General features: G+C 42.1%; 1 long non-coding RNA gene across 1 annotated transcript; it reads left to right on the top strand.

Moving 5' to 3' along the window:
* Nucleotides 1-223: 223 nt before the first annotated feature.
* Nucleotides 224-2,765, top strand: LOC120323362. The gene is made up of 3 exons (XR_005563729.1): nucleotides 224-334; nucleotides 1,206-1,265; nucleotides 2,742-2,765. It is a non-coding gene; the product is annotated as an uncharacterized LOC120323362 (long non-coding RNA).
* The last annotated feature ends 9,224 nt before the right edge of the window (nucleotides 2,766-11,989 follow it).

Raw genomic sequence — 11,989 nt, 5'->3', positions numbered from 1 at the left:
TTTCATTAAAATGTTGTATTTCAAGTAACATTTTGCAGAAGTTACTTATCAGATTTGCTTATGGGACACATCAGAGTAAGGAGGAAATGACAGATGCGTCCCTGCAGTTCTGCTTTGTTTTGCTTGGCTTGGCCAGGCTTTGATGTGACACAGGTAAAACCCATAAAATATTTATGCTTGGTGTTGATTTTTATTTCTGCAACACAAATGAAACACCAGGATTCCCTTCAGGATGTGGGAAGATTTCATGAAAATCCTTGCAGACGCTACAACTACAAACAAGCAATAAGAAACTCTGTGCTACTTATGCCCATACTTGAGCAAAACCAGGAAGGTATGTTTAGTTGGGGTGCTGGTTGGTAGCGATTTATCTGTCTTTAGGTTGCTTTACGTAATATTTTTACTCACAATAGCACAGATCCTTAAAAAAAAAAAAATTAAAAATTTGCATCATAAGCCCTGTCATCTGCCCAGAGTTATGGACGGGAGTGAGAAAAAGCTGCAGTGAGTTATGCTCAAGAAGTAAATGTTGACAGGAAGAATCTCAAGTCAGAGTTAGGCTGGGAAACTGGGCTGCCAGTAGGAGGGAAGAAAAAGAAGGATGGACATCTGAAATTTAGTCCAATTTAGGTTCCTGCTCTGAATTGCTCTCAGGATGCTCTTTCCGTTGATTACCTGAGGAGTCCACAGAATAACTTTGTAACTTAGATAGGGTGTCTTAAAACTTCTTGCATTGACCAAGACCTCTTCTTTCAAGTGCATTTCAGCTATTACATGCCTGGAATAGCTGTGGGGAAATCATATATGATTGCTGCTTTCCTTCTACTGGAAAAACCTAAAATTTAATTCACCATGAAATAAGACCATATGCTTAAATGATAGCTAAAATGGCTGTGAAGCTGCTTGAGCTTTGTGAGAGCAGAAAAACTCATGAAATGCCTGAGGAGATTAACAAAACAGCAGGCCTCTGATGGCGTGTCCTTCTGGTCAGTGTACCATGCTCAGGGGCTGGGAGAGCATATCACGCTGGGAACAACCCCCCACTTAGACAGGGTTGGTTTGGTTGCTGTAAGAAGATGTCTAGAGCAGTTCAGTGAACAGCAATAATATTTTTTAAGGTGAGAAATGCAGTATACACCCCTTGACCTTGGTGTGCTTATCCACCTCTGAGGATATGAGTTTCATTTTCTCCTTGTTTGTAACAGCATGCTGGAAAATAACAAGTCAAGGCTCTGGATTCATCTCAGATGAGGTTCATTTATCAGGTACCAAGTTTCTCTAAAAACAATTCAACTTCTACATAACAGAGAGTCAGTAAGCATTAGATTTTTTTTGATAACTTTCTTCCCAAGTCTGTGAGTACAAGAATGTTTCAATATCGAGGTTTTTCTTTATCTGATGATGACACTGTTCAAAAGGGAGTGGGGTTGAAGTGAGGAGTACAAAGTCATGCTTGGGTAACTTTAATTGTTAATAACTTGCTCATTTATAATTGGTTAAAAATCCTCCCAGGTTTCAGTTGTTAGTTCAATGGATTAACAACACAAGGACACTGACCTGCTGTCTCTTTGCAGTAGGAACTTGCTAAGTGGAGATGCAGGAGCATTGAGCTCATTATGCATACTGGGCAAGGGAGGATCAATCCTACTTCAGAGAGGGAAGGTGGAGAGCAGAAAATGTGGTAGAATTAATGGAAAGGCTTTATATATATATATATATAATTTTTTTTTCTGCTATGCTTTCTCTAAAATGTGACAAAAAGAGGAATCTGTGTTAGGTCTGAAAGTATGACTAGGTGTAAAACCAGATTGTACCATTTAAAGGGAAAAACATCACTCTAAGAATTACTTTGGCTTGTCAAAAATGTCAGGCAGAAAAGAGGATACAACCAAGCAAGCAATGGATTTAAACCATATCGGATTTGAGGAACAAAAAGATCGCTGTGAGAGTTCTCCAAGAAGGGAGATGCTTTGCTGAGTAAATTATTTATTTCCATTCCTGGTTTCCACAAATAATAGAAGAAATCTGATTTCCACCATCATCTTGCTGCAGTTTAGATAAGTGACAAATTATGGCAAGGTGTTTGCTGTGGGACACCAATACAGCTCTTGTGGATCAGCACACTCCTGTTCTCTGGACCATGAGCTAAAGCTGAGGAAATAGGTGGCTCTAATCTGGCTTTACCCCTGAAGGGCTCAAAGAATTCAGGCTGTTTGCTGTCTTCCATCAGCCAGGGCCCTGTCCCAGAGATTAATTTACAAAAATTTAAGATAGAGAAGGAATTTGACCAAAGCTCTGCAACTCTAACTCAATTAGATTGCTGTCAATTTTTTAGTATACCCATTGGCAGGATCAGACTCCTTAAGTTAAATCCATCTGATGGATCTGTTTTTCAATTGGAAAATGCAGTTGTATTAAATTTTGAGAGTACAATTTGATTGCATTTTTCAGAGGAAAAAGTCCAGCTGGCTTGTTTTGACAGTGTCAAAATGCTTTTTGTATTTATGTCTCAATTTTATTTAATAAATTAGATACTGTGCATTGTAGAATACTTTTTTATAATACATGGCATTATCACAATGAAATGTTTTTGTTGTTTTTGACTGAAACTATCTAAACTTTTACTCGATGGGAAATTTCACCATGGTGGCTCCAAGTTTTTTTGTTTAGAATTGAAAATAATGACAGAGAAGTCATTATTTCCCAAAAAACAACAACAAAAAGCACTGTTTTTCATCCAGGTCTACCACTGACAATGATTGGAGAAAAACTGGAGAGCAAGTTGAAAGGATTTGGAAAAAGTAGGCAACATTCTCAAAGCAATAATATTTATGACATGTTCCTATTAGTATGATAGCTCATTCTGCTCTGTCAGATGCCAGGTTGATAATTTACTGGAAAGTTGCTGCCTAGTAATGAATAAATTTTCTTATCTAGTATATACAGATGTTTTCATCCCTACTGCCTATTTCAGGGTTTATACCTTGTCCTACTCTCATATCTGAGCAATACCCACACAAATCAAGCCTCAAAGTGAATTCCTTACTGGGACTCAATTTCCCATTTTGGAAATGGTACTTTGCCCATCAGTGTCCCTGGTGTAGAACGTGATGATGTTCTGCCCTTTTTTTGGCATCCAAAAGTTACATGGTTGAGTCTACCCTCATCAGATGAAGTGACATTGTCACTGGAGATAAATGGGCTCAAACGGTCTATCAAAGATAGGCATTTACCACTGACCTCCATTTCATTAGGAATATTAAGACAAGTAAATACCAATCTGTGATTAAAAAAAGCTCTGAAATGTATAATTTCCTTAAGGAAAGTATAAAGAACAGTTTTTTTAAGCAAATCCAGAACTCTTTTCAGGTAACGTGTGGCTGAAGGCTCTTGAGAAGTGTCTCTGAATGTCATCCTGAAGATAGGTTTTACCTGGCTACACAACAAAGTTCCTGCTCTAAGGAAGCAAAGTATGTAGATTTACAAAAGCCTCGCATTTTGCACAACAGAACTAATATAATGCCATACCTACAGTCTGTTGCCATAAAGAACTGTGGATTTATTATTTGAGATGCAAAAATGCTCTCTACTGGACTCCGTTTCCCTAAGTCTTTAAGCTAGATTCACAGACAGTTTCAAAGCTCTGGGTTCAGCACTTGTACCTTTTTTACTAGATAGAACACAATGACAGAGCTCTGGCCTTCTACCAAGTCAGAGAATTTCCTTAGAAAGATTTACACGAGGACTCATTACACACATACTCCACAGAAGGATTTCTTCTGATTCCTACATTGCTGTTACTCATAATGCACTTTACTCAACACTTGCTTTAGCTTTGATGCAAAAATAGTTTTGCATTTGTTCATGTACAACCTACAGTTTAACAACAACTCACAACTTTCAATACTTAAAGGAGGCTTATAAGAAAGATGGGGACAAATTTCTTGGCGGGGCCTGTTGTGTTAGGATAAGAAATAATGGTTTTAACTTAAAAGAGGGAAGGTTCATACTAGATATAAGGAAGAGATTTTTTCACAATGAGGTTGGTGAATCACTGGCACAGGTTGCCCAGGAGACTGTAGAAGCCCTGTCCCTGGAAACATTCAGGGTCAAGTTGGATGGGGCTCTGAGCAACCTGATGTAGTTGAAGATGTCCCTGCTCATTGCAGGAGGGTTGGAACCAGAAAGCTTTTAAAGGTCCCTTCCAGTCCAAAACATTCTATAATTCTATGAATTTATTTGATTCCTGTTTTTCCCCCATTTATATCACTATAGCTCAAAACACTTAGCTAAAGATGTAATACCTTTTGAGGCAACCAAACATATAAAAACTACTTATGACCACCCTAATAAGAAGTGGCATAGTCTGGCTTGTCCCAACACTGTGTGCAGTTGTCCAAGCAATGCTACATCCAATACAACTGCTATTCGGGGATTTTCATAAAAATCATTAAAATAAAAACAAATACCAGGGGGTGGAACATGAGCCAGAGGCTGTGATGCTGCTCTAGATGGTCAGAATTGACAGGAGGGACCTGTGTCATTCCTGTGGGACAGCAGCTAAAAGGGACTGAATGGCAGGTGATGAACTTTCTCTCAAATATATTTGCCATGTGACCATATAACATGGCCTTCCTCCCAGTGCACATCTTGCAGCTCTATTTCTAGCTGTGATTTGCAGGCAGGTCATTTTTTGCTCGTGTAAGAACAGCAGAATTATTAATATTTCCAAGTGTATGTCACATAAAAAAAGAAACAAATGTGTATTTACATTTATCTTGCTTTGCATTTATGGACAAAAGTCCTACAGACCCTCCCCTCTAGCAGACAGCTGCAGGTATGCACAGGAACCTGGCAAAAAAAAAAAGTTTTATCAACTGCAAAGGTGTGCTGTAGCAGCATCTGTTTCATTGCAGGGCAGTGATGCTGTGGCAATGAGTGTGTCCCAACAGTATGCAGGACAGAGATGCTCAGAAAGATGAGGGACAGCAACCAAACAGCATTTAGGGACTTTCAGAAGTGTTTGCACTGATCAGATGCTACTGCTCAGGAGATACTCCACAGGAATACAGGAGTCCATAGACAACAGGTCATATTTCACATAAGAAATTATGTCAGCCTTCCTCCAGCCCTGTCAAAGCAAGAAGGAATAGAGGGGATAGAATTACAAGTGACCCCAATAAAGTTTGATCTTGGCTGGGAAAACCATGGTGAGCAGTAATAAGGGCTGATGTCAGAAGGCCACCTGTGAGCTACAGGGATGGGATTTTCAGGGGCAGAGCTGCAGCTCACTGCATTGCAGAGGCTCCAGGCAGCTCCCACCAGCCTGCCCTGCTCCAAGGGCTCTCCAGTTCTGTTCAGATCATTTCCCTGTGCTGTCTAATTACAAGATCTTTCTGACTCCTTACACACTCCCAAACTGCAGGTTCATTATCTGAGCCCTCTCTTTACCCAAATTCTCTGCTCTGAGGGGTCCCACACAAACACACAGGAAACATTCACAATTGCACCAGAGCTCTTTTTATACTTCAGCCAACAAGCACCCTGTAAAAAAGTCCCACAAAATCTAGTTATAACTGGGAAGCTGCGAAATAGGTGTAACATGAAGAGAAAGGAAAGGGACTGATTTCATGAGTACATTAGCAGGGTGAAACACCAAACATAGAACCCTCCAAGGCAGTGACATTTGGAGTCTAAATCAAGATGATATCCACAAAGAGACAACAGAGAAATCTTGCTGTTCCTGTGATTGCTGAGGCTGCTATTAGGACTCCTGCCATTCAGCAAAGCAACTGCTGTTGTCCTTGGGAGCACCAATTCAGGATCCGCTTCAGTGGCTGTAATTTAATAGTAAAGGCATCTGAGGTTGAAAATGGGAACTTGGCAGGCATGCCTGGGAGAAGAGGGTTTTTTGTGCGCGAATCACTAAACCTTCAAATTCCTTCTGCAGCTCTGCTTCTCTCAGACATTTTATTTCCAGGAAATGTACAGCCTCAGCATGTCAAAAATGAGAAGCATGGGTAAGCAGCCAGTGTTAAAATCACAGAGGTTTATATTGAGCTGCAAAGTCAATTTGAGAAAAATTAGGGAGCCCAAGGAAGCAGAGCTCTTCTTTCTGCCCTATTCATGGATACTCCTCTTGAACTGGGCTCTGGACTGCAGACTGTGCACTCACATGCTTGTTTATGGGTTTAGGCAGCAAACTTCAGGCTTGGACAGTTTGATGAAACTCATGGCCTCATATCCAGGGCTCACGGAGATGCTGTGGTTCAGATGAGTCCCGATATGTTTGCATTCCCTGAGCCCTCGGTGAGCACAAGCCAGCACAGGTCAGCTCCACCAGCAAGGCATTGGGCTGTGCAGAGATAGAGCAAAGGCTGTAGCATCTGCAAGTGACTTAACCAGAGTGGGCACTACCCACAGCAACGAGAGCCAAGAGAGCCACGCCAGCTCCAAATGAGCCAGCACTGCTCTGGATGCTTTATAAGTCACTACTAAATGTCACATGGACAACAGCATCAATCTCTTTTTCACCATCCCCTGATTCATATATGAAATTGGCATATTAGGCATTTTTCCTTGGTAACCCAGCATTTGCCTGTTGACTCTGCATCAGTCACAGACATGAGGCAGCTTGGCTGGTCACTAATCCCACAGCTAAGGCCAGGGCAGTGAACTTTACCTGGTCCCAGGGAACACCTCCCTCTTACACTCATGCTCTTCCAGTTCCCATTTAAATAAAAGCTCTGGCAAGCCAAGAAAGCACTAATGCTGCTGAGCCTTCCCAGGTCTCCTCTGTCAGGCTGATGGTCATGATACAATTGATACATTTTCAAGAAGACAGTGTGTCCTATTGGTGTTAGCTAGTGTTTAGCATATTAGGATGATGTGTTTTGCTAGGATGAGAAGTGAGATGAAGCCTTAACAGTTAGGTCTAATGCCCATGGCATTTTTAAGCACTTACTTGAATGCAAGACGTGGCCATAGCTGAGATATGTCATTGGCAACCACATGAATACATAAAGAGAATGGCTGCTGCTGAATTTTGCTGTGATAGAGTGAAATCTTTACAATAAAGATAGAGGCTTAAGTGCCCATGTCCATATAAGCCTCAAGTCCACCCCAGCGTACCTGCTGGGGTGGCAGGAGCTGGGCTAGACTAGTCTCCAGCTGTGCGGGCCAGAGCCTTGAGCAGAGCCTAGCTGATAAAGGACAGGGACGAAGTCTCCAGCCCAAACTGTTTCATTCTCCATAAGCAAAATGTGCCAAAAAATCTTTTTTAAAAAACTCACATTTTCCAAAGAACCTAGTCTTCACTAAAAAAAAAAAATCCAAAACTGGCTCTGTGACTCATGCTACTACATATACAAAAAATGCAAATACATCCCCCTTTCTCCCAGTTCTCTTCCTGTGCAATCCATGGAGAGGAGGCAGCGTTCTGCAGACACAACCCACTATTCAGTTTATAGAACATCTAAAATAAAAACTAAGTACCTTCTGGAAGGGCTCTGTAACACAAGGGTGCCAACAGCTAATGCTGAATCACACTCTGCTGAGCTTTAGGGAAAAGAAAAGAAAACACAAGTGACTCTGAGTACTACTGCAACTGTAACTGATATTCTATTTGAATTAAACATTTCATTTACTCTGTCACAGTGACTGTGACCTTTTCAACTGCAGTTTAGCTCTAAATGACTGATGTTCTTCACATTACACATACGAAGCTCAACAGACTTGTTCTGTCAAAGAACGAAAATAGCTCTGTGGGTATTTTGTCTCCCTGTTTCACAGAGATATAACAGTGAATGCAATAAAAAGTAATGGTGTGGAAGAGATCATGCTGCTGCTTTCCAAGGGTCATGTACATATGGCTGATGAGAAGCCTTGGCATTTCCACTGTCTACTGAATTAAAAACCAGTGATGGGCAGCAGCCACCTGAAAACATGATGCACAGGTCTCATGTCTCCAGAGTCAACGTGACCTCGGTAGAAAACTCAGGTTATATTTCTAGAGGAGAACTTTCAGAATAAATGTGCTCTGAGTTGGGTGAACTCTTGAAACCCTAGGTTTTCTTCACTGTCTAGGGTCTGGTACTTACAGGTGGATTGAAATGATTTTATGGGGATAATGGTCCACCCATCCTCCCACTCTCAGCTGCACCCAGCCCCTGGTCAGAAGGATGCACTGCCAGAACTGGAAGGGAGATTCAAGGTGCTTGCCCAGTCTCTGTGTATCTGATGCTGGTGATTTTATTTCTCTCTTCTCGGAGAACTGCATCATTTCTCTCCAGAAAAGAGAAAGAGCACAATTTTTTTAAGTATCTCTGCATTAGTGAACCCCAGGACTTATTTGGGTGTAAAGGTAATAAAACCCATTTTCTTTTCTTATTTTTCAGATCAAGTCTTTTTCAAAGCATCTTAAGAAAAGAAATAAGGCCCCTCTCTGGATGCTCTAAGTCCCTGCAGCACAAGAAGTGACACCAGATGCCACAGGAAGACACAGACAGCTTGGAGCACCTGGTAAGAAAGACCTGGCAGCTGGAAGAAAGGGCACAAAAGCTGTCACTAGCTAGTTACTTCAGGATGCCATGGAGTAACCTGTGGTTACTTGTGTCACTCTCTTGGTCACAGCCAGCAAAAGGCAGAGCTGAATGCAGCTTGGGGCTAGAATTCAGCATAAGGAAGGAGATAATGTGGAGGCAGAAACAGCTGAGTAGGGATGAGAAGGGACAATACAATCTCTTTTAGCTGCTCTGCTGGCTTTAAGTGCTTGTTGAACTATAGCCTGATTTTAACACACAGAGATACACCAGAGATTGATTGCTGTTCAGGAATGAATGGCCCAGGAGTGTGCACAGACCAGTGTCAGGTGTGCATGGAGCCATGTAATCAGCAACAGAAAACTTACTGTAGGGTTCTTTGCAACTTTGTGAAATCCCAGCTTGACACAGGAGAAAATACCACTTCTGACAAATGTCCACTCACTTTTCCAGTCAAGGGCTCTGCAGTGTCTGCAAAATGAAGCAACTGGAGAATACTACAGGAAGAAGGAGGATCAGGATACCATTGGGGATGGTATATCTGATAAGATAGGCACAGTCAGTTCAGTCTCAGTGCAGAAAGAAAACTGAGGACACTGAGGAAACTCAGGTCTGGAGAAGTCACACAGTTACAATAGCAGATTGGCGTAATGGGTACAAACAGTATTGAGTCAATCTTAATGGGCCCCAGCCAGTACTTTGACAGACTAGTCTTTTTTAGTGGACTTTATGGACTAGTCCTTTGAAGCAAGCACACAAATTCCTCATCACACATGGGAGGAAGGAGTTTCCAAAGGGAGAGCCAATCTGCCTAATATATGTACCTAAATTCATAACCCATTTGGCTAATTGCTCGTAACTGTCACAAACTCACAGCTACCATGGCTGTTGGCCCCAGAACAAAGGCTTGTACCAACACTGACAGTAACCTGGGGATGGAGAACAGCAACGCATGATACCACAAAGGTCATGTCTGATGGCCAAGGCAAGCCCCACCAAGAGGTGGAAGGGTATTAGCGGTCAGCTCTGCTTTCTCATGTTTACTCGTGTTAGCAGTGTGCAGAGAGGATGCCTACCCACAGTTAATTCACCTGTATATGCTGACTGCAAAAACTATATATGCTGCAGGTGAATAATGCTTTATATTAAAGCAGAATGTGAGGGGAGAGCCAGACTTACCTCCCACGCACATATCTTGTGATATCAATATATGTGACCCACTCTTTAGCTGCTCCTATAAGAAACCAAGCAATATTTCATAAAACCTATCCAGGGTCTTATTTGCCTTCAGGGAAAAAACTGTTAAGCCGTGCATCCTTCCTTTTTTCTTTTTTTATAATTCAAGCTTTATCTCAGAGTACTGCATTCTGCCCAAAGCTTTCCGCACACTCCTAAATAACATACAGGTATGTGGATTCAGTGAACAATTATTCTTTGTGCTTTCCTATCCAATTCCTTTCTTTATTTGCAGAAGCAGTTTTCTGTTAGGAAATACAAGGATAGTTAACTGTACCCATAACCCTTCTTCTGTGCTATGCAAGACTTTCTATCCTTGTTCTTGTCTCTTTACAACTTATTCCCCTGCACCAAGAAACACAAAACATTCTGTACCCTGTTTGTAGCTCTCACTGATCTTCTGCTGTTTTCCAATATTGTGGGTGTTGTTTTCTTTCCCAAGGAAAAAAAGTTTTTCTTACCTTATCACCATTATCATAAAAACTGCCAGGCACTCCTTTGTGGACTCTAAAATCAACAGCTTGTAGATGTGCAGTAAGAACTTGCAATGGTTAGTTATAAGGTGATTATCCATAGCAATTGTCAGCTTGTTTTAGAGCCCAATTATTAGGCCAGCAGACTGTTTATTTTGTGCATATTTGCAGAATTTTGTTAGGTTTTGCCAGTAGATAATTGCTGCTGATTAATACTCTCTTATGTTGTCTAAAGAAAGATCAGATGTGGGCCACTCGCCACAGATACATTGATCGCCATAAAAAACTCAGCATGGGTTTCAGTTATTTATCACTGTTTCCCTGTGTTTACAGGAGATGAAATAGCTTTTGACAAATGAGGGCTCTCCTATGGCTAAAAGATAGTTCAGTATTTCTCCAGCTGTATTTAATTTAGTTAGCCCTATTGCGCGTGTCAATTATGCTCTCAAATTTTAGACTTTGCCATCACAATTAGCATTTTGCCTGGCACTGCGCAGAACTGCAGGGGGAACTGGATCTGGATCCCTGCTCAAAAGAAGGTTCCAATCCAAGGGCTACAGTGGGAGGAACCAAACAGTGTGACACTGGTAAGCAGGGCAGAGAGATGCATGGAAAGATGAGACTGGATGTGGCACTTAGCACCATTGTCTAGTAACCATGGTGGTGTTGGATAAGGGTTGGACTTGATGATCTCGAAGATCTTTTCCAACCTGTTTGATTCTGTGATTCTATGATGTTCTGAATGGAGAGGGAGCAGTGTGAGGGTTTCCAATGTCAGCACCAGTTGGCCTGTCTGACTGGGTTGTGGACTCGTGCTGGTCTGATGGGATGTCCTTCCTGGTTGAAACAAGTGCACTGGGTAAGGTGGAAACGGGGAGCGAGACTGAGCCAGCTACTGCTGGAGTAGCACACATGTCATGAGAACATGGGCCAGCTGGTGTGCCCAGTGCCTGTATGAAATGCACAGCCTCCCTTAAACAAAAAGAAGCTTAATGCCATAAACCATTGGGTGAAGGCTTTTAGGTCAATCCCAAACACTAATACAGGCTGGGCAGAGAGCAACCCTGAGAAGAAGAACTTGGGGTTTTGGTTGATGAGAAGCTCAACATGACCCAGCAATGTGCACTTGCAGCCCAGAAAGTCAAGTGTGTCCTGGGCTGCATCAAAAGCAGAGTGGCCGGCAGGTCAAGGGAGGGGATTCTCCCCTCTGCTCCACTCTAGTGAGACCCCACATAGAGTACTGTGTCCAGCTCTGGGGACTCCAAAAAAGAAGGACATGAACCCGTTGGAGTGAGTACAGATGAGGACCATGAAGATGATCAGAGGGATAGAACATGTCTTCTCTGAAGACAGGCTGAGAGAGTTGGAACTGTTCAGCCTGGAGAAGAGAAGGCTCCAGGATGAGCTTATAGCATCGTTCTAGTGCCTAAAGGGGACTACAGAAAAGCTGGAGAGTGACTTTTGACAAGGGTGTGTAGCAACAGGACAAAGGGTGACAGTTTCAAACTGACAGAAGGAAGGTTTAGGTTAGATATAAGGAAGAAATTCTTTACTAAGGGAATGGTAAGGCAGTTGAACAGGTTGTCCACAGGAGTTGTTGTTGTCACATCCCTGGAAATGTTCAAGGCCATATTGGATGGGGCTTTGAGCAAACTGGTCTAGTGGAAGGTGTTCCTGCTCATGGCAGCAGAGTGGAGCAAGATGAGCTTTAAGGTCCCTTCTTACTAAACCGTTCTGTGA

This window comes from Pipra filicauda, unplaced genomic scaffold, assembly GCF_003945595.2.
Source record: "Pipra filicauda isolate LSUMZ 115617 unplaced genomic scaffold, ASM394559v2 scaffold243_size1161148_pilon, whole genome shotgun sequence".
Lineage (NCBI taxonomy): Eukaryota > Metazoa > Chordata > Aves > Passeriformes > Pipridae > Pipra > Pipra filicauda.
Note: the sequence above shows the minus strand (reverse complement) of the source record. Positions and strands in the feature narration are given on the sequence as shown.